General features: G+C 43.3%; 1 protein-coding gene across 6 annotated transcripts in view; it reads right to left on the bottom strand.

Annotated features, from left to right (window-relative positions):
* CEP68 (centrosomal protein 68) overlaps positions 1–21417 on the bottom strand; it is a 138463-nt gene that overhangs the window by 98960 nt on the left and 18086 nt on the right. The gene's annotated exons all lie outside the window — the stretch shown is intronic.

The raw sequence follows: 21417 nt of genomic DNA, 5'->3' as shown, positions 1-21417 counted from the left end.
ACTTCTCATTCACTTTCTGAATGGAGAGAACACCTGTCCCTTCCAGCTCAAGCTCACTGCCAGAAAGGACAACAGGTGCTGTAAATTACTCGTCCTCCCCATAACAAAACAAAATCTGACTCTCCATAACATTTTTTGAGGCCTGAGGCCTGTGTCTGTGTCTGCTAAATACATCTTGGGGATATTCAGACAGCTTCCCTGGAAATGCATGCTGCCCATGGCTTACCATTAGCTTTGCAGTTTGTAACTCACATTTTCTGGTTTTCTTTTTGCTGGCTTCATTTCTTTTAGGCTGTAAATGTTGAGTTTGTCCCTTCCTAGGAGCAAAATCTTTTCACACCAACTCCCCTTGAAGTCTTTCACGAATGCTGCTCCTTTCTTTGAATCTTGTTCTTATCTTGTCACATTTGCTGTGCAGTCAAAGGCAGAGGTCAAATATCATGCTCGGTCTTCCAAGGGAGCATGGTGTTTACTTTTCTGTATCCGACTTCAAAGATAGAGGATTTATGTGACAAACTTGCTGGATATTGGGGTTAGGAAAGGGGCTTTTTCTATAACACAACATTTAAATGAACTGCAAGTGTTTCAGAGTTAGGAATTCAAAAATAAGCACATTTGTTATTAATTCCGAGAAGTGTTAGAAACAAATACTTTAATATGATCAAAACGAACCATTAAGCTAGGTGATGCAATTTCCACTCATTTGCGTCTGTACACGTTATAGTTTTATTAGTAAAACTGTATGTCTGTCCAAAGTTAATTGTCATTTTAATTTAAAATGTGTTGTCTGTAATGGAAGTGGCTACCACACCATGCATACTCCACTCTACATCACTCAACACCACTGAACTCTACTTTGCACCACTCCACTTTACACCACTCCACTGTGCCCCATTGCACTCTACTCCACTCTGTATCACTCCACTTCACCCTACACCTATCTATTCTGCACCACTCTACCCTATGTCAATGCACTCTACACCACTCTAGTCCAGGCTGTTCCAATCTACTTTGGACAACTCCACTCTATGCCACTCTGCAACACTGCACTCTATGCAAATGAACTTTACTATGTACCACTTAACTCCATGCCACTGTACTCTATTCCAATCCGCTGTATGCCACTCTAATCTACTCTGCACCACTGTACTCTGTGCCACTGCACTTTACACCACTTTACTGTAAGCCACCCTACACCATGCAATCATCCCTGCACCACTCCACTCTACTCTGAAATAATCTACCCTATGCCACTGCACTCTAGGCCATTCTACTACACTCTTCACCACTGTACTCTACTCTGCACCACAGTACTCTATGTCAATGCACTCTACTTCACTGTACTCTATGAGATTCTAATCTGCAACACTGCATTCTCTGCCACTGAACTCTATGCCACTCTATTCTGCACCACTCTACCTCACTGCACTATGTCACTCTAAATCACACTACTCTACACCACTGCATTCTATGCCACTCTACTCTGCACCACTGCACTCTACTATGGACACCTCTAATGTACCCCACTGCAGTCTACGATGCTGCATTTTAGGCCGTTGAATTCTATGCTGCACTCTACGCCACTGCACTCTTTGTCACTACACTCTGTAATACTATGCCAATGCACTCTTTACCAGTCCACTGCAATCTACTCTGTGCCACTGCACTCTACACCACTCAACAACATTCTACTCTGCATCACTCTACTCTACTACATTCTATGCCAATCCACTCTACTCTGCATCACTCCACTCTATGCTACTGCAGTCAGCAACACTCCATGCCACTGCACTCTATACCACTGCACTCTAGGGCACTATATTTTACTCTGCACATCTCTACTCTACTCTAGGCAACTTCACTCTGTGCCACTTTACATGACTGCACTAGTGTACACTACTCCACACTGCACTCTGCTGTACACCAGTCTAATCTACACCATTGCTTTGGCCACCACTGAATTATATGCCACTGTACTTTAAGTCACTATACTCTGCAACACTCAATGCCAATGCACTCTAAACCAGTCCACTCTACTCTGTTGTACTGTACTCAGCACCACTCTACTCTACGTCATTTCAATATACACCAATGTAATATGTGCCACTCTACACCACTGCAATCTACACCACTCAGCTCTGCACTACTGCATTCTATGCAAATGCACACTAAGCCATTATTCTATGCAGCACTCCACTCTACAGCACTCCACTCTAGGTCATGGTACTCTGTGGCACTATATTCTACACCGCACCACTCTAATCTGCACCACTCTACGCCACTGCATTTGGTTCTACTCTACTCTGCACCACTCCACCCTGTACCACTGCACTCTATGCCACTAAACTCTACCATGCAACACTCTAGTTTACACTACTGCATTCTACGACGTTGGACTGTATGTTACTGAATTCTATGCCACTGCACTCCACTCCACTGCACTATACTCTGTAACACTCTACACCGCTCCACTGCACACCATTCTACTGTATGCCACTCCAAAACACGCCACTCTATGCAACAACATTTTACTCCACTCTTTTCCATTCCACTCTATGACATTTTACGCCACTCTTTTCTACTCCACCCACTAACTTTTAGCCATGTTAAAAAGCAGCCATAAAGGTGTACAACATGGCTAAAACACATTGGCAAAGCCAACAGCTCTTTCATAGGTGAGACCTACGGGCTTTGCCAATGCTTGTTCATACTCGCCTTATAAATGGAAGACTACGAATATTAGAATGGAAAAATACAGGGCCACACCTGATAACTTGTGCTCTGGGGAGGAACTGCTAGTGTGCTTAACACTATCCAGTGGTGTGGTATGTTGCCTATTACAATGAGTCTAAGGAAGAAAAGAGGGCCCCTGAATGAACAATATAAAAGGGCGGATCCAGGGGAAATCAAAAACAAATCAAGATCAATAGCTGCGTTCCACATATACTTCAGCTGCTACTGTCAAGTGATAAATATTTAAAACATATGTGTTGAGCCCGATAAGGAATATGTTTATATTAACTTTTTTTTTTTTTTTTTTTTACTGCCAACATAATTCCTTTTATACACACAATTCATCTTCTGTGCACAATATTTATTACCTAACACAGTATTCAAGAGTATTTCTATAAGGCTATACAGACCCTTTTCCCCACATCTTATTATCAAAAACTCAACCTGCATTCATGCATCATCACAATCATACGACAAGCATAACTCAATTGCAACTACCATCTCACAACAATTAAAAAGAATTTTAAGGGGACACAAAGAAAAAAGAAAAAATATGTGAAAAACAAGTCAACTACTTCTGTATCTATTGTAAACCAAAGCTAACAGAGATATCTGCACAGACTTTTACCCCTCTAAACGTTGTACAGTATCCTTTTTACATAACCAGTATCTTATTACTTTGCTCCATGAACACATTAGAACATTCTGTAGGGATAAATTCAAGCTCCTGTAGTGCAGGATCCCCTTTATCTTCTTGAAAGCATCTGCTTAATAGTATACGATTCTTTTCCCCACTTTGCTCCCACCGACACGAGTGTTTCGGTGTCAGACCCAAATGTGGACAACCACCTTCACCAGGGCACAACATTAAAATGCTAGGGCTACAAGAGGGGAAGGGAAAGTAGCCCAGATGAAAATAACACACTGTATCCCGCAGATGTGTGGGTAGTACTGAAGAGTGAAAAAGAAAAGCAGAATTATCACTTTATTCAGAGGGTGTCGCTCACACGCATTTTCCTGAGTGCCTAGTCTATATGGTACAGAACAGAGTCCGCACTAAATGCTGAATCAAAATAGGTCCAGACATGCAGCTTCAGTCTAACGCAGGAATACTGTTTTAAACAAATATTCATCATTTGACTGAAGCAGCTGTAAGTATATGTGGCAAGCGGCTATTGACCTTGAATTGGTATATTAAAAGGAGAACTTTAAACCTTCAGCACTTCTATGCTCCCAAACCGTTTGTGTGTTGCAATGGGGCATCCTCTGCCACTGGTGCTGTCTGGCTGAGCACTGATGGGAGAGAATGTGTATGGTGATCCCAGGAGCTGCCCTGTCAGCAAACTGGGACCTTTTTGAAGCTCTGTGTTGTAAATTGCAGAATGATTGCGGAGTCACCAGTGATCAGCATATCTGTGCTGAGCCACTGGGCATGACTTTTGGCTGTGTTGTGTCTGTCACTCTATAAAGCATGTATTTCAGGATTAACATTTAAATGAGGGCCATACTGTCTGGTATGAAAAGATTATGGTTTTTGTACAGATAACCAACCACCGTCCTTATTTACACCTTTGTCCCACTGCCGAGTTTCTTGTAGTTTAGCAGACAGTCTTCTTGATCTGGCATCGCCAGATCTGAAGGAATGTAACTTATTGTGTTTAGGGACTTGCAAAGACATTAGATGTGGTGACCACAGTCAGATTAGGGAGGTACTACAGCAAAACAATTGATATCGGAGCAGAGTTCATGAGTAGTACTAATCCAAGCTTACTGCTACAGATGAGCGTAACTGCGACCACATTAACTCTATTAATTTGCCAAGGAAAACAAGCACTGGGAATGTCAATAAATGGACACTTTCTAAAGGCAAGATCTGTTAGCTTTGCCAATGCTTGTCTTTAGGAGGCCATCTAGGTGAAAGCATTTGATGCTGACGTGGAGCAGCTCCTCTGTACCATGTTGTGCTGTGCCGATTTTCCTACAAAGATGTGAATAATGAAGCGTTTCCAAAACACAAGATTCTGCACCCCACAGACATAGAAGTGTGGGACTTCAGTGCACGGCTGCTGACCTTTGAATGCTCCGTTTTGAAATACTCATCCTCAAAAGGTTGATGCTAGCTGTCCTACAACTCTACCACTCTAATAAATCATAATAATTCCTATTACACCTCGAATCCTTCCAGATCATGGCAGACATACGCAATATCAAATGTCAAGGATTCACAAATGTATGTGCTTCACATCTGTTTTTATCTTGAATACATTTACGGTAAAATGTTGTTGACCAATAAGAAACAAGCATTGGCAAAGTCAATTGGTCTCGTCTTTGAGACCTAACATGGCTAAAGTACAACAGCAAAAATGTATTATGCGGCCACCTGCATCATTTTTTAGGCATATGCACAACGTATGCACACCTACAATTTGTTTTGATTTTAGTTGGCGGTCAGTAACTAACACTAGAACAAGACGCACAAAAGTGTTTTACATTTTTTTTTTTAAAGGAGGGGAGCAAAAGCAACGGGAGATAAAGTAGTGCGGGGGTGTGGGTCGGAAATAACATGGGGATGCAGGGTCACATGGAAGCAGCATGGGAAGGGTGTGGGGACACAAAAGGTACAAGGGGAGAGCGGGGGATGTGCGACACAGACGCCACACAGGACAAGGAAGCAACACAGGAGACTTAGGAGGGACAGGGAAGCAACTCGGGGAGGATGCAACATGGAGATGAACATGGGGGGCGGGGGAAACACATGGACAGGCAGCAGCACAATGGATGAGAGAAGTACATAAAGGAGACGGCTTGCAAACACACACACTCTCTGTGAATGCTTACACAAAAACAAAAAATAGTTCCCCAACGTCAAGCACAGACACCAGGCAAACACACATAGCAAAGAGGCAATGCTCCATGGGATAGCCAACCACAAGATTGACAAGCTCGGACACAAACTGAAAGCAGGCAATATAACCATTGCTTACCACAGCCAATGTTAAGCAGTGGTCAGAATACATTTCTAAGTACGCTTTCGGGATGTCTCCAACATATATTTGCAAACTGAAATTACTAACTAGTGTCCAAAATGCCTGCCAGCACATCACAGCTAAATCAAATACCTATTTTGATGTATACATAGCATGCCCAAAAATGCAATGATATTTTACATTTTCTGAACAATCCAGTTTTTGTCAGTCACACATACAATAAGAAATACTGCTATCAAAGGTCAAAATAGTCACAAGTGAGGCTTTAGCCAGGGATTAGACAAGCGCAAACACTTAGCACCTGCTTCTTTTCCCATTGCAAATCAACTATGTCAAGTAATCAAGTTCTAACATCTTAACCTAGTACTAAGAAACTTCGGAAAAAATACCATAAGAGCTCCACCACGTACGATTCACAAAAAACACAGCCAGTCACCAGAGAAGACTGTGACTGGACTTCGAAAAATTGGATCCCCTCGTAAACGTGACCATGCCTGCAGGAAGGAGACGGTCTTAATCTAGTGTTCTCATCTCTTTTTCCCAGGCTCCAATGGCAGCCAAACTGACAGTAGAAATATCACTATAACAACAGTGGCGACCATTTTGGAAACCCCAAAACAGTTATCAAGTGGATTTCACTACAGAACAGCAAACCAGAAACTGAAAAAACAACTCAAATTAATGAACCTTTGGTCTACTTTTTACTTGCTTTTCAATTACCAAATTCACTAAACTCTCGCACAAAACAGCTGTTTTCAATTCCACAACGTATCCATGTTCACTAAAATGATATGAGAAAGTCCTGAGCAAACCCCTTTACTGTGGAATGTGTTTCAATGTTTGAGTGGATATTACAGGTTCCTGCCAATAGTAAAATGTGTATTTCAGCAAATGGAAGGAAATTAGGTATCAAGTAGAACCTATCTTGACAACAAACCTCGTACCGAACCAGATACTGGAGTCACTAAGAGAGCTAGTTCTCTTTAACCTACATTGAAAGATCAATAGTGCAGGAAGTTTGCCATTTCTGCAGGGACACCTAGGATTTTTCAGCTTTTGTGAGACCCTATCTTTTTGCCTGCTATAGAACTCTTTACACTTTACTTCTGCTAACCAGTGATAAAGCACATGTGCTTCCTCTTTCAAGCTGGTGAAACTGATATAACCCTAAGTAGCATATTTAACTTACCAATAAGTCCCAAGTATATGGTAGAAAGTGTATCCAGCACCTGTAAGTTAAATGTCACTAATTGGACTGTGGCACCCATAGTGGCACCCACTACAGTGACAGTGCAAATGTAACTGCAGGTCTCCTATTTGTAGCCTGGCTGTTGTAGTTTTTAAACTGTAAATTCGACCTGTAAAAATAACCCCTTTTGACAGAGGTCAAAATCTTTCTTTTAAATACTTACAAGTCACCCCCAAGTATGCCTTATTGCTCATAAGGAAGAGCTCATGCTTTTTAAAAATACAAGTAAAAGTTTAAGGTTAAACAAGTCCTTGCAGTGAAAAAGCCCTAAAATGTATTTTCACTATACAAGGCTGGCTGTTCCATAGGAAAACACTGGGTTATATTATTACATTTAATAATGCTAATTGTGGTTGGGAAACAGCTAGAAAATAAGCAAACAACTATTTGTAATATTTATTCAAAATCCAATTCAATGGCGAGTTCGATTTTTGATGAATATTAATTAAAAAGGTACTTTTATGAAGTTACTCTTTCCCTGCCTAAAGCATCTGGAGGCCCATTTGCATTTGCTCTCCCACTTCATCCAGCCAGAAATTAGCATTTGTATAGAAGGGAAAAGGTGCAAAATGCTTCCCAGGAGCTAAGAATAAGCTGACCTCACTGGGCAGAGATGACCTCTCTGACCCAGACAGGATATGCCTGGTGGGTATGTGAGCATCCCTTTTGAGATTACGGCACTAATTCATGCTTGGTAGATCTGTTGGATTTACATATAACAATGGAAAGGGGGGGGGGGCACTTGAAAGGAAGGGAAACAGGATTTCAAAACAATTCTTCTGTATTCACGGCTGAGTTGCTGAAAAAACATGCTTTGTTTTACCAGACTTCTGTCTCTAGGAACAGTGACTGCCACAAACTGGATTTTATTGTTAGATGTGGGAGGACACTAGGATTACAATACAATGCTCCCTACACACCACCTAAGCCCTCAGAACCCAGGTTAGTGTAGTCAAAGACTTCGGTCATCATAAAATGACCAAAGTAGGTAGGGTCAGACCCTGAAACTCTCACCCCATTGGTTAGGACATACCTACAAGACATTCCACCCACTAGCTTATGCCAGACATTAATGTGGTATCACCAGACACCTACTTCAGAACAGTCCTGGGCCTGTGTAAGTTCAGAAGAGGACTGAACCTGCTATCCGAGAAGAGACTAGAAGACTAGACCTGTTCTCTCTCGTGTGCCTAGGGCAAAGGAGTGGACTCCAAAGTTATAAGGCTGACCTCTTATTAAAGCTACAGGAACACCGCACGCTACAAGAGGCTTTTTCTTGCAACTGTCCAGCTGAGCAGTGGCAACTTAACCTTGACTGAACCTCTACCTGACAAACTGAGTTGCTAAGTGCTACCTGTGATGGACTGGGACTTAAAGGACTAAAGTCAGAAAGTACATTTCTTGTACAAGACATACCTGGTCGGGTATCGGACCTGAGCTTCATTGCAATCAGCGTAAAATTGTGACTAGGTCCTAGTATACCGTGATCATTGACTATTATTGGCACTTTATGCTTCTTGGTGCTATTCCTACTCAAAACTTTTGAAATTCATATCTCCCAATCCCCTTATTGGGCGTTTGCCATTTTGTAAATTACATTTTACTCTATGTTTCTAAATCGATCAGGAATACTTAGTGTGATGCATTTCAACTTCATTAATGTTTTGGTAGTGAGTAAATACTTTACACACTTCTCCAAGATAAGCCTGTTTGTGCTGTGACATAGTAACAAGGGAGTTGAGCTCAGGTTACCATAGTGACTTTGAGGGTTCATCCTAACAAGGATTGAAATTGTCCTTGAGGAGAGCAGTCACCCACCCCAAATCATAATTCAATTTCTTATAAATAAGTACCTATCATGCGGATTCTTTTTTAGAAGAAGCTAATGAAAATTAGAAGACGTTGCATTTCTTCTCCTGGATTCTCATGCTATCTAACTCCTCGTGAAGCTAAAGTGTTCTCATACAATAAGAAGTTAGAACCCCATATCCAAATCAACACTCTCTGAAGACATTATGGATCTCCTTGACAATTCACCCTGCTTCAAACTCCTCTTCAAATCAGGCACAGATTCATACAAAATCTTATTAACTTTGAATCTCTTAAACTGTTACTAAAATCTTTGAGCCCATTACTTAGAATTCCTACTCACTGTAGATCAACACCACTGAGGAAGGCATGTTTCCGTCAAAACAGACCTACTCTTTTTAGGTCTAGCCTGCATAGTGCAAGTGCTGTGCTGCAAGACATATCGTTTACAATTAAGTGGGCTTAAAACTCGCCCACAACATACCATTAGTTGTTTTAGTTGTCACTCGCATTTGAAATCTTTCGATTGCTTAGCTCATATAGGTTTCCCTTCCCTTCTTGTGTTAACTCTTCCTTGGAGCATGGCCCAAGTAAATGTGTTCTTCTTTGTGTTTGCTCTATGCACTATCATTTTTTCAATTTCATAAGTGCTTTGGTATTATTCCTGGATGTGCAATGTGCTTTCCTACTTTTAATACAGACATATAGCTTCTTATTTAGGTTGCTTTCACCCTATCTGCTATCTTTAGTGACACTTTAGTTACTTACACCCACTACTCTATAACTCTGTTGTATGCTATCCCACTTCACCCTACGCAATTCTACTCTTTGCCACTCTACTCTTCACCACCCCACTTCACAAATGCCACTCTATGCCACTCCACTCCTCTCTTCCCCACTCTATGGCAATCAGCACCACTCCACCCCACTCTATGCCACTCTACTCCATATAGACCACTATACTTTACTCTACGCTACTTCACTGCATGCAATACCACTCTGTGCCATTCTACAGCAATCTACGCCACTCTACCCCTCTCTATTCAACTCCACACAACTCTAGGCTACCCTATGCCATTCTGTGCCACACCACTTCAATGCACTGTACTCTATGCCACTCCACCTCACTCTATGCCACTTTACTCTACGCAATCTACTCTACTCCACACAATGCCACTCTATGCCAGCCCACTCTTTGCCACTCTACTCTACCTCACTCTACTTTATTTGATGCCACTCCACTTTGCGGTACTCTACTCCACTCAACACAATGCCTCTCTATGTCAGTCCACTCTATGTACTCCACACCACCCCACTCTGTGCCACTGTACTCCACATAATACCACTCTAAACCACTTCACTCTAAGTCATTCTATTCCACATACTCTATTCCTCTCTACTCTACACCAGTCTACATCATTCTACTCTATGCCACTCCTGCCACTCTACTCTGTAGAGCACCACTCAACACAGTGCCACTATAGGGTGCTCTATGCCACTCCACACTTCAGCACTCTCGCTCTACCTTACACCACTCCACTATGCCACACCATTAACTTTTAGCCATACTGAATAGCAGCCATCCTGCTGTACAACATAGCTAAAAGATACTGGCAGAGCCATTAGCTCTCACACATGCGAGACTCAGTGGTTTGCCAATACTTTTAGGCAAGAAGGGTCAGAAAAAGCAACAGGTCTTAAACCAAAAGGGATTTGAATTCAGATAGAGTTTCCCATGACACAAGCAATTACATAATAGATCAACTAAAATAAAAGAATAAAACCCCAACAGCCTATGGACATATACTCTTCAAAGAAGGAGTATTATATGGGACATCATGTGAACAACAGCTGTACTGCTTGACTAATTTTTCAAAGAATGTTGGTTGACACAAGCAGGTTAAAGTTTTTTCATAATAAAACAACGATCTTAAAATGTAACCAGTGAAATACAACGCTATCAAGATGAGGAAAACTACTAAGAAAAGCACAACGCTTCAAAATAAATGGACCTAAGACTGCTTAAAGCTCTAGCTGAGACTATCACCAGCGACTCGCTAATGCACATGGGACTGATGCAAAGGCAGCAAAGCTAAGCTGCTATCACCTACTCTTGTGTTTAAGAATGCTCCACCGGGAGCACCTGCACCTGTGCTTCCAGGCCAACTTAATACATGTATTAGTGCTCGGAGCAGATGCAGGAGCTAGTTATTGCAGTCCCCAAGTGATGTTATGGCATTTCCACGGATTATAAGGTGCAGCGGTGACACAGAGGCAGAGTTCCTTGCTGTTCTGTTGCTGTGCCCTTGTTGAATGCTGTGGAATGGAGCAACCATAGCCCTGCAGGGACAACAGAACTGCAAGCATCATATACTAATAGCTCCTGAATGTTTTGTAAATGAGTCTCCGGCGTTACGTTACTAACACCATTTTTGTTAAGGCTAGTTGGGCAATAACGCTGGTGTACTCACTAGAAAGTCTGAATAGGCAATGTTTGGGATACACTTGACATGATTCACTGTTTCTATTAGGATCAGGCGGAGAGGGACATCAGCATTTTTGAGGTTTAGCTTGTACCTTCAGTCATAATGATTTGCTGTAAGCACTCAAGAAGAGGTGCCACTGAAGAGGTAAATAGAGGGAAGCAGCGTAGAATTTTCCATGAGGTCTTCAGCATCCATGATGGTAAAATGGGGACTCCCACTCGACTCCCAATGCTTGACAGTGTTTCTAGGGCACTGATGAGAGGAAAGAAAATGGGGATCTCCTTTTTAATCATCATCTGACGCCTTCTTTCTTGTTGCTTCAACCTCTTCCTCATCTTTGGGATTGTCCCCTGAATATTAAAGCGGGAAAGAACATTCAGAGCCAAGAGGGATATATACTAACAGGTCACACAACCCCCAGTTGTTGCAGTATTTGGCTGGTATTCTAAATCACCCGCCTCCCCACACAGATGAGGGGGAAACCCAATACTAGTGAATCCATGTTTCAGAAGCTCCGAGTCGCAGTTTACCCTAGACTGCCAGTAAATGATATTGTTAAAGTTCTTCCACTTCGAGAATGGCATGTACAGGAAAAGATTGCACTTTGAAGCTTCCTAACTTGTCAGTATACCTTGGAGAAGGAAAAATGGGACTAGAAGTAATGTTTGCCAGCCATTCTCCTGTCACGGATAATGGACCTGTCAAGGATCAATTGTATAAGAAACTGGAGATGGCCTATAAGAATGTTTACAGTCGTTTTAATCTTGCTACAAGGGGTTGTGCACTGTACTCTCACTACTCACCTGTTAAAGACGTTCAAACCCTTTCCTTGGATTGTATATGAACATTTGTGGAATAAAATTATTTATCAGGCGTGGTGACTGGTCACATTTGATGGCCGTAACGGAAGCTAAGCCAAGGTTCTTATGTGACATTACATTTGATTTCCAGGAATTTCTCACTTTGTTGTTTTCCGTGCAACCTGTCTCATGTTTTGTTATTCCTTGTCGGTATTATGTGCGCGACAGTGAATTTCGTTTCTAGCTCCAAATACTAAAAGCTTGCCCCGCTAATATAGCATGTATTTCAGATAATTATTTTATAATGACCCCCCCAAGGGGCGTCCATATTCCTATCACACCAACGACATGGTACACATGAACCGCTAGGGGTGCTAGAGTCATGAAGGCCATTGCTGACTTTATCTCACACGCTTTCTTCATTTCCCCCACCATCTTGTCCACATGAATCACATTTCGTAATTCCATATAATGAGCCGCTTATTAATTGAAATGAGTTAAAAATGCTTACAATGCTGGTTCTTCTGATGCAGATCTCATCTGACAACTTTTATCTGAGAACAGATCTCAAGCTGCTAAACTTCGGTATGAAGAGAATCTAGTTCTAGACTTTGTAGCAAATTCTATGTATGATCTTCCTGGGTGTATTTCTCAGAACAATATACTTTCACTATGCTAACCTGAACAATCTATTTGCAACTAGGTTCTACATTTTTTTCATCTAGGAAGAACACTGGTAGGTCAAGATCCTCCCAGTCTGCCTGAAATCTTCCTAGAAAATGTTCACAAAGGTGGTAGCATCTCAGGTAGTGGGGCTTAACAAACTGGGCTCTCTCATTCACCCCATTTCAGCAATTAGCTTGTTCAAGGCCCTTCATGAGAAAGGACTGCCGATGGCATGGATAGTAATATTAAGTTCTAAAGAGTCATGAATTCCTTTTAAAATCTCACCTGATTAACTCATTAAAAAAGGGATTTCATAACATATGTATTCTCATGGAGGGCTTTTAGAAAGAAAAGAAAAATTCCAGATAAACATGTGTATTAGGATAAAGGAGCCAACCAAAGAGATGGGAAACAGGCTATGCTCTACGGTAGGGATGAACATTAAACAGACAGGTGAAAACAAACAAAACCATTGGATAAAAAAAAAACAATAAAATAAGAAAGAAACATCAAAAACCCCAATGGAAAGCAATGTGTCAAGTTGCTTTTCAGGTCAGCTATCAACATGTCCCCAATAAGCCTTTCGCAACCAGACAGCTGCGTTGTCTGGCAGGCTGTGACCTAAAAATGGTACTCCGCATTGCTCAACTAGAGCAAGGTTACTCAGCAAGGCCTCGAAATACTTTCTCTTACACACTCACCGTAGGGCGATTCATGTGAAGTAAACAGCTATGGTATGCAGAGGCTCAACCTAATGGAATCTACTTCATTGCAGTATAAACGGTAACCAGATATTTTAAGTAAATCTTAAAATAAGTCCCACGTGATTAGAGTGTCCACTTGTCCGTAATTTACACAGACTGTCCGTAACTTAACCCTGAAGTTTGTTGTCCATAACTGATGTTTCAAAGGAAGGCGTTTGTCCATAATTTTAGCCTTTCTGCTAAGAGACAATGGTTAATTCGACAGTTAAGATGCCTCAGGTGAAGAGGGAGGGAGTAACCTACACATTGTTGCCAAGGGAGGGGCAGAGAACTAAACAAGAAATAAACCGTTTTGCCACTGTGCCCGCTACCTGAAAGAAATGTAAATGTGCACAAACGTTTGTTCTGCAAATGTAAAGGCTGCTTGGAACCATGTATTGGTGTTAATTGTTGCAGTCACTTGAAGCTTCCTGATATCAAAGATGTATTATTTTTGGGAGGTGCACTAAGTGTATTACCACCATAGCTGGGGAATGTGTGCCTTTAATGGATACTTATAAACATTGTCTGCACTAGGTACAGTCTGCATATGACTAAAATCTATACTTTGGAAGTACTTTTAGAACCTAAACCTATGTTGTTGCGCATGTCGTGGCGTCCTTTCTTATACTGTGTGTAGTGCAAGTTTGAAATAAAGACTTACACACTAACAGTGCTTACTGTCACAGGCTGGGACCTCACAGCACTAACAATACAAACGTCACTATTCACTGCTGCACCGACCATGATTCAATTCTGTGGCTCTCTGGTTGCACAAGCAGTCATCTGCAGTGAACACATCAACCAATAGAGGTTTCATATGATAAAGTAGTGCATTTCCCTCTGAATATTTTAACTTTAATTTTTTTATTTTAAGGTATGTGTTATTTTACATGAAGATTCCCGGCGGTGACAGATCAACAAAATAGTTACAGAATACTTTGTTCTTTTTTTTTTCCCCTCAAACTTTCTCTCATTGATTTCCTTGACATAGAAATTATACATATCAAGATGTCAGAATATGAGACCCCATTTGCAAAACAGACAGTATCATACATAGAGGTCCGTCAGTGTCATCAATGTCATTTGGCATATCAGCATCCATCACATCTGTGCCCAATATAACCCCCAACATGCCAAAATGGTGGGAACAAATAAACAAAACTACTTGCATGTGTGAGGTAGCTATACATTAGGCTAGTTTGCGAGAAGTGGGAATGAGTGCATCAGAAGGAGCTGAGGAACCCAGAGAGGGCCAGGATTAGGGCCTCCCCGGAGAAGCCTAAATCTAAAGCAGGTGGAGCTTACTCGTCCACATGGGGCAGGAGAAGAGAGGAAGGCCGAAACCTCACCAATGGACCCCATATGTAGTTTAAACTTTATCGAGTCTGTAAGAATGACATTCTTTCCATGGTGAGGGCCTGCCAGAGGCGGGCATGCCACTGTAATAGCACCTCAGGTTTCTTCCAGGCTGCCGCCAGAGCCATCTTAGCGGCTCCTAAGTCCAACCACAAGATAGAACGCTTTGCTGCCGTTTGATGTTTAAGGGATGTGTCGTGTAACCCCAGGAGGAAAAAGTCCAGCCTGTGGGGAAAAGGGTAGCTCAAAATCTCCCTCATCTGTGCTAAAATCTCTGTACAACAAATGTGTTGAAAACATTCCAAGAGCCCACAGCCCCTCCAACATCTATCTGCAGTCCCTAGCAAATATTTTATGAAGTTTTGCTGGGTGTAGGTACCAATTGTAAAGCACTTTATAGTGTGTTTCCCAGAGATCCATTGATCTGTTAAATCTGGTTATATTATTTCAGAGTTTACGCCACTGTTCCGGGGCAACTGGCATTCCTAATATCTGGTCCCACAGAGGTATATGTCTAGGAGTGGTAGTAATGGCAGAGGAGGCAAGGAGCGAATAGAGAAAGCAGATACATCCCAGGGTCCCTCCTGGGTGGTGCACAAATTTCTCTGTGGGTAACAGATCAATGGTGGCTGCAAGCCAAACTCGGACTGCATCACCCAGTGTTTTAGTTGCTTATAGTGGTAAAGCTCTGTGGCTGTCAGGTTAAAGTCACAGTGGCAGTTGTCAAATTTAAGGATTTCCCACCGATGGATGAGGTCAGATATGGCAAGGCAGCCTCCCTTTCACCAAGCGTCGAAGGATCTGGGAATAAAAGCCACTGGAAAAGCCTTATTGTAATGTACAGGAGTGTAGGGCGAAGGAAAGGTTGTAAGGTTGTGTAGATGGGTTGCCCCATCTCAGACTTTCAGAGTTGTTTTAGTGGGAGTGTTTATGTAGGTGTTGGGTGGGCAATTGGACTTCCATAGGACATTCCAAATTCTTTTTCCAGTCAATGCCCTGCCCATATGGAGCCAGTGGTTGTCAGATTTCACCAGGGACCGTTCTGTTATTACTCGCAATTGTGCCGCTTTATAGTAAAGAGGAAGATTCAGGAGTGCCAGACCTCCCGCCTCTTTAGGAGTAGTTAATATTTTATGTGGTAGTCGGGCTCTATGACTTTGCCAGATAGAAGCAGCAAACATGGAGCAGAGAGTTGTAAAAAAGTCTTGTTCCACATCAAAAGGAATGCCCTGGAAGAGGGATAGGATTTTCAGTCATAGTGTCCTTTTTTTAGCATTGATGCGTCCCAACCAAGTCAAATATAGAGGGGTCCAGTTCTTAAAGTCTTGTTTTAGTTGCATATATGAGTGGGGGATAATTTGCTTTATAGAGGTCAGTCACTCTAGGAGGGATCTTTATGCTAGATATGCAATTTCCTTTTAAACCCATTGAAAGGGGGTGAAGGATGCTATCACCTTCATTTCTCTTGTGATGACATTAAGGTTAAGTAAAAAAGTCTTATGGAGATTAACCTTGAAGCCAGCAATGGGCTCAAAAACCTATAGTTCCGCTTGTACGGCTGACAGTGATTCTTGCTGGGAGGTGAGAATCAGGAGGACATTGTTGGCAAACAAGGATATTTTATGGATATCCAATCCAAAAGACAAACCGTGGGGAAGCCAGTATTCTAGCAGCTATGGGTTCAATACTGATGGCAAAGATAAGGGGTGAAAGTAGACACCCCTGCCTGGTGCCCCATTCTAGTGGTAAGAAGTCAGAAGCGGTCCCATTCACTTGAACTATGGAGCAGGGGGAGGGGTGCATAGTTGCCCAGATCACGGCTATGAATTTGCCCCCAAAACCAAAGTGATGAAGAGTATGAAAGAGAAAGTTCCAATCCACCCGGTCAAATGCTTTCTCAGCATCTAATGCCAGTAGCACAGTTGGGATTTGTTCCCTGGTTGCTTTTTCCACTAAGTGAATCACTCTTTTGAGATTCTCATGGGTCTGCCGTTCTTTAATGAAGCCAAATTGATCTAGATGGATCAAGTCTGGCAGGATGTCTTCCAGCCGATTAGCTAGAATTTTAGTGTACAGTTTCACTTCAAGGTGAAGCAGTGAAATCAGTCAGTAAGACACACAGCTGCAGGGGTCTTTCCCAGTTTGACAGGGTAGTCGAGTGCGGCACTAAGTCAGAACTGAATGTCTTGTAAAACTGAGCAGCAAACCGTCTGGTCCCAGGGATTTGTGCAACTTGAGGGAGTCTATCGCCATTTGGACCACTTCTTTGCCACTAGGCTCTTCTAGTAGTTCTAACTGAGTGGGTGTAATTTTGGGCATATTCACTTTCGCTAGGTACTGCAGTTGTTTAGGGGTGTCTGAAGTATGAAGGGTTTTTGAAAGGATCGAAATACTCCAGTCTTTCCATCTTCTGTTTAGACCAGTTCCTGCTAAATCCCCTGAATTGTATCTATTTGTTCCTTTTCCTGTCTAGCCTGGAGCTGTCAAGCTAACTGAGTGGCCACTTTGTTACCCCCTGTAGTACGTTTGAGACGCAATAAGGTGAATTCTGCCGTATTAGTATATTTGGCATTAACTTTCCCGTGGATAGCTGTCACTTTCTTTTGAATGGTCAGAATGGGGTTCACTTTATGTGCTTGCTCAGTCTGAAGGATCTCTTTCTCCAGTTCTTGTGTCTCTATCTCTCCCTCTCTCTAGTGTATGAGGGTGGACATTAACAAGATAGATTTTCCCCCATATAACCACCTTGAAGGTATCCCAGGTCATAGAGGGGTTAGTGTCTCATGGGTCGTTGGGCTAAAATTATATTCCCTAATAGACTCACGGATTTTGCCTCTAAAGGTCAATCTGGTGTTAGCGGGTTTGGAAAAAACACCCAAGGAAGGAGTGCTTCTGGGCCTGCCAGTCTAGGATGATCTAAACCAGGGCATAATCTGGGCTTGTAATAGGGTGATCATTGGTGGCTGTGATGGCATGTTATAAAGCTTGGTTAACAAATATGTGGCAGAGTCTAGAATATGTACGGTGGGAATGAGAGAAGAATGTGTAGTTCTGTGTTGTCGGGTGAAGCGATCTCCAAGTGTATAGCAGGCCAAGCTTCTACAGCTCCAGTTTCTTAGATTTTGTAAAAGTGCCTGTATATATTTTTGATGAGAGTGAGTACTGTCGAGGTTGGGATTCCCAAATGAGATTAAAATCCCCCAGTAGTATAATATCCCCCTCTACAAACCCTCCTAGAAGGGAGACGCAGGAGAGGAGGAAATGCGCTTGGCCCGTGTTTGTGTGTAAATTGTGGCTAATTGTACATTTATGGCTTCTATTGAAGCCCTTAACCATGAGTATTTTCCCCTCCTTATCTGACTAAGCCCATAAATTGGAATTTCAGGGATGAGTTGAAAAGCGAGGCTACCCCCATTATGTTTAGTATTTGCCGATGATATGTAGATCAGTGGGTAAGACTTGTCTTTTAACCTGTGGTCTTCACTACATTTGAGGTGGGTTTCCTGCAGTGCTACCACATCGAAGCATCAGTCTAATACTTATTTTCACAATTCATGGACTTTGGCCGTGGAGTTGAAGCCCTTAATATTACAGGAGACAGTGTGCAAAGTCACTGGGACTAAATGTATGGATGTCGTAATTTTGGCTCAGGGTGGGAGAGGCTCCAACTACAGCTCCATAGTATCCACCCCAAAGCGACCAGCCCCAACGCTCTCGACACCACAAACCCAACCTCCCCCATCATCGCCCGTTTCTCACACATGCAATAACAATACGAAACAACTATAAAAACATGGGAGCCTTGGCTCCCCAAGGTATGAAAAACAAATCTCAAACCACATAAGGTCTGGGATCGTTGCTCCATGTCCACGGCCATACTCTGCCAGCTTCTTTTAAGTTGCCTATATTATCAGCGCTGTGCTAATGAAGTATTCTCTCTCAAATGGGGGTATTGGGGGATGTCCTTAGACAGTTCTCTTGTGGGATCAGTTCCCGGATTCATAGTCATAGCAGGCCTTAGGTGCATGCAGTAGGGAAGTTCAAGGTATCGTGTCCATGTCTGAGTCAAGCAATGGAGCTTACCCGGATTCTACAGCAGGGGTGTATGGAAATTGTATTTGCCAGTGTGCCCCCATTACATTGCATCTGCCAGTATCCACAGAGTTTAGTCCGTACATGATCTGCAGGGTTCTCTCTCGTTTCGCCCTCGGCGCTCTGAGGTGCTGTCATAGGTAGGCCTAGCAGGGTCGCTGCTCCCTCAAGATCAGTGAAGTGGGACTGTTTATTCTGGTACCCAAAGGCTATGCCAAAGGGGTAAGTCCAGCAACATTTAACATGCTCCTTGCGTAAGTGGTCGGTTACAGGTTTGAACTGCAATTGTCTCAATAGGGTAGCCAGTGCAATGGCCTAAAAAAAAAAAAAAGGGGGGCATGTGGCACCCTGAAATGCAACCGGGTCATGTTTTCAAGCCATCTGAAGAATCATCTCTTTCCTCTTGAAGGAATGGAGCTTGGCAAGAACGACCCTAGGGCATGTCCCTTCTCCAGGTGTTTGTGGCCCTACCCTGTGGAATCTATCTATTTTCAATTCTGCATGATCTTCTCCCAAGAGTTTCGAGACAATGCCCACCACAAAGGCTTTCAGGTCCAGTACCTCTGCGCCCTGCTCCAGACCTCGGATGGGGATGTTGTCCCATCTGGAGCGGTTCTCCAGGTCTTCGCACTTGAGGGCCGTTTGCAGTTGCGTTCCATAAATTCCATATTGATTGTCGATGTGGACACTACGGTCCAGGTCCTGGTATTTCACTTCGAGATGGAAGTGTTCCCACAGAGTCTACAATGGCCTGTAGTGAGTAAAGCCTGGCACTGATGTCCACGCTTAGCATCTCCAGAGAGGATGTTTGATCTGCTGTCAGCTCCTACTGGAGTTCCTTCTTAAAATCAGAGTGAGGACAGTCGGTTGTCTTTCGTCAAGGTCATGGTCTAGCCAGAGTGTAGAGCTTCGCTCAAGTTTTTTGCTGCTGCTTGGGAGAAGTAACTTGACACCCTGTTCAACTGTGTTTTCTTTGGTGGCATATAAGCTGCTGGTAGCATAGGGCTAGGGGCCACTATGTCACGACCAGCAATCAGGGAAGGAACCAGGCCAGAGGAACCTCCAGGAAAACGAGGAGAGCCGATCTGTGCCAACACCGACCGCCGGTGGGGTCCAGTCCAGCAGACCTGATTAGGCAGGCAGATAGAAAGTGATCAGCCAACCACGTGAGGCAAACCCCTGTCCTAGTAAGCAGCAGTCACCTGTAGGTAGAAGGCGGTACCTTGGCAAAGAGAAGGGGGATTCAGGTCTGCACACTGAAATCAGGAGCTCGTGGGGTGTCTTGGTGCAAAAGTAGGGACTCTCTGTATGTGGCATATTAGTCACGGTACTGGGATAGTTCTTTTAGAGAGGTGAAGTAGAGCCTACTCATCCCCTAGATAGCCTGGGTCCTCTCCCCCAAAACCTCTTGGTGATTGTGCCGGGCGCAGCCATCAGCTCTCAATATCCATTTCTGAGGGCCTCCACTGGATGAGGGAACAGCAGTCAGGTCGTTTCCAAAGAGCAGCTGGAGTCCAGTTGTTTGCAGTGGGCCCAGACTCATAGGGTGGGACCAGGGAGCGAGCAGTGTGAGGGTGCGATGAGTTCAGAAGGAAGTAGGTGCTTGGAGATCGTTGCCACCATGCAGGTAGGGCACTAAGGTTAATTGGTTAGGAGTAGCATCTCACCACATTGTGCACTCCAAAGTTCATTCACTCCTCTGCCGCCAGTGTGTGGGGGAGCCATGGCGTGCCAGCTGCCATGTTGAGGTAAGGCAGCAATCTGGTCAGGGCGCTCAGTCAGTTTCAGCAGTCTGCGCTGCCTCCTGGTCACCCCATGCAGTGACCCTTGATCTTGGGAAGGCAACCTGAGTTGTGGTGGCCCCTAGAGACATTCCTCTCCCTGCCACAGCTGCCAGGCCATCCCAAGTGCCTCCATGATGCCGTATTGCCAGAGAGGCTGCAGGAGAACACTTGGTGTTGCATTGATTTTGATACAGTAAGGAACATATCACCAGCATCTGTAGGTGTTCCCCCAGCAAATGTAGCAGCTTGAGAGATGAATTGAGTGGACTAGCAGACAGATTGGGTTTGCAGAGTTGGACGCAGAGCCTCTGTGGATCACGTCCATGCAGCCATGACTGTTGGCCACGCTCTACTTTCTTCTTTTCAACCATATCTTTGACTACACGTTCACTCAGCTCACCTCAATTGCACTCATTATTACAGTAACCATTTTATTTAATTGCAATTCCACCACTGCGCTGAATAGCTATGTAAAATCGGAGAAAACCTTGGCCTTGTGCAGCCCAAACTGTCTCCACCAGAGCATTAACAAATACTACACAGCTGGTGATGGTGCACTGTTCAGAGGGTGTAGTATGTTGCTTTGAGGGTGGTGGTGCACCGTGCTATGTGTGGGGATGAACAAAACCATTGGTGGGGGCATGCTACACAACGGGAATGGTGTACTGTGCAGCACTTGGTGGCGCACTGCTTAGCACTTCCTTGATAT

Source organism: Pleurodeles waltl, chromosome 5 (genome assembly GCF_031143425.1).
Source record: "Pleurodeles waltl isolate 20211129_DDA chromosome 5, aPleWal1.hap1.20221129, whole genome shotgun sequence".
NCBI classification, from domain to species: Eukaryota; Metazoa; Chordata; class Amphibia; order Caudata; family Salamandridae; genus Pleurodeles; species Pleurodeles waltl.
This window is presented reverse-complemented; position numbering and strand designations above follow the sequence as displayed.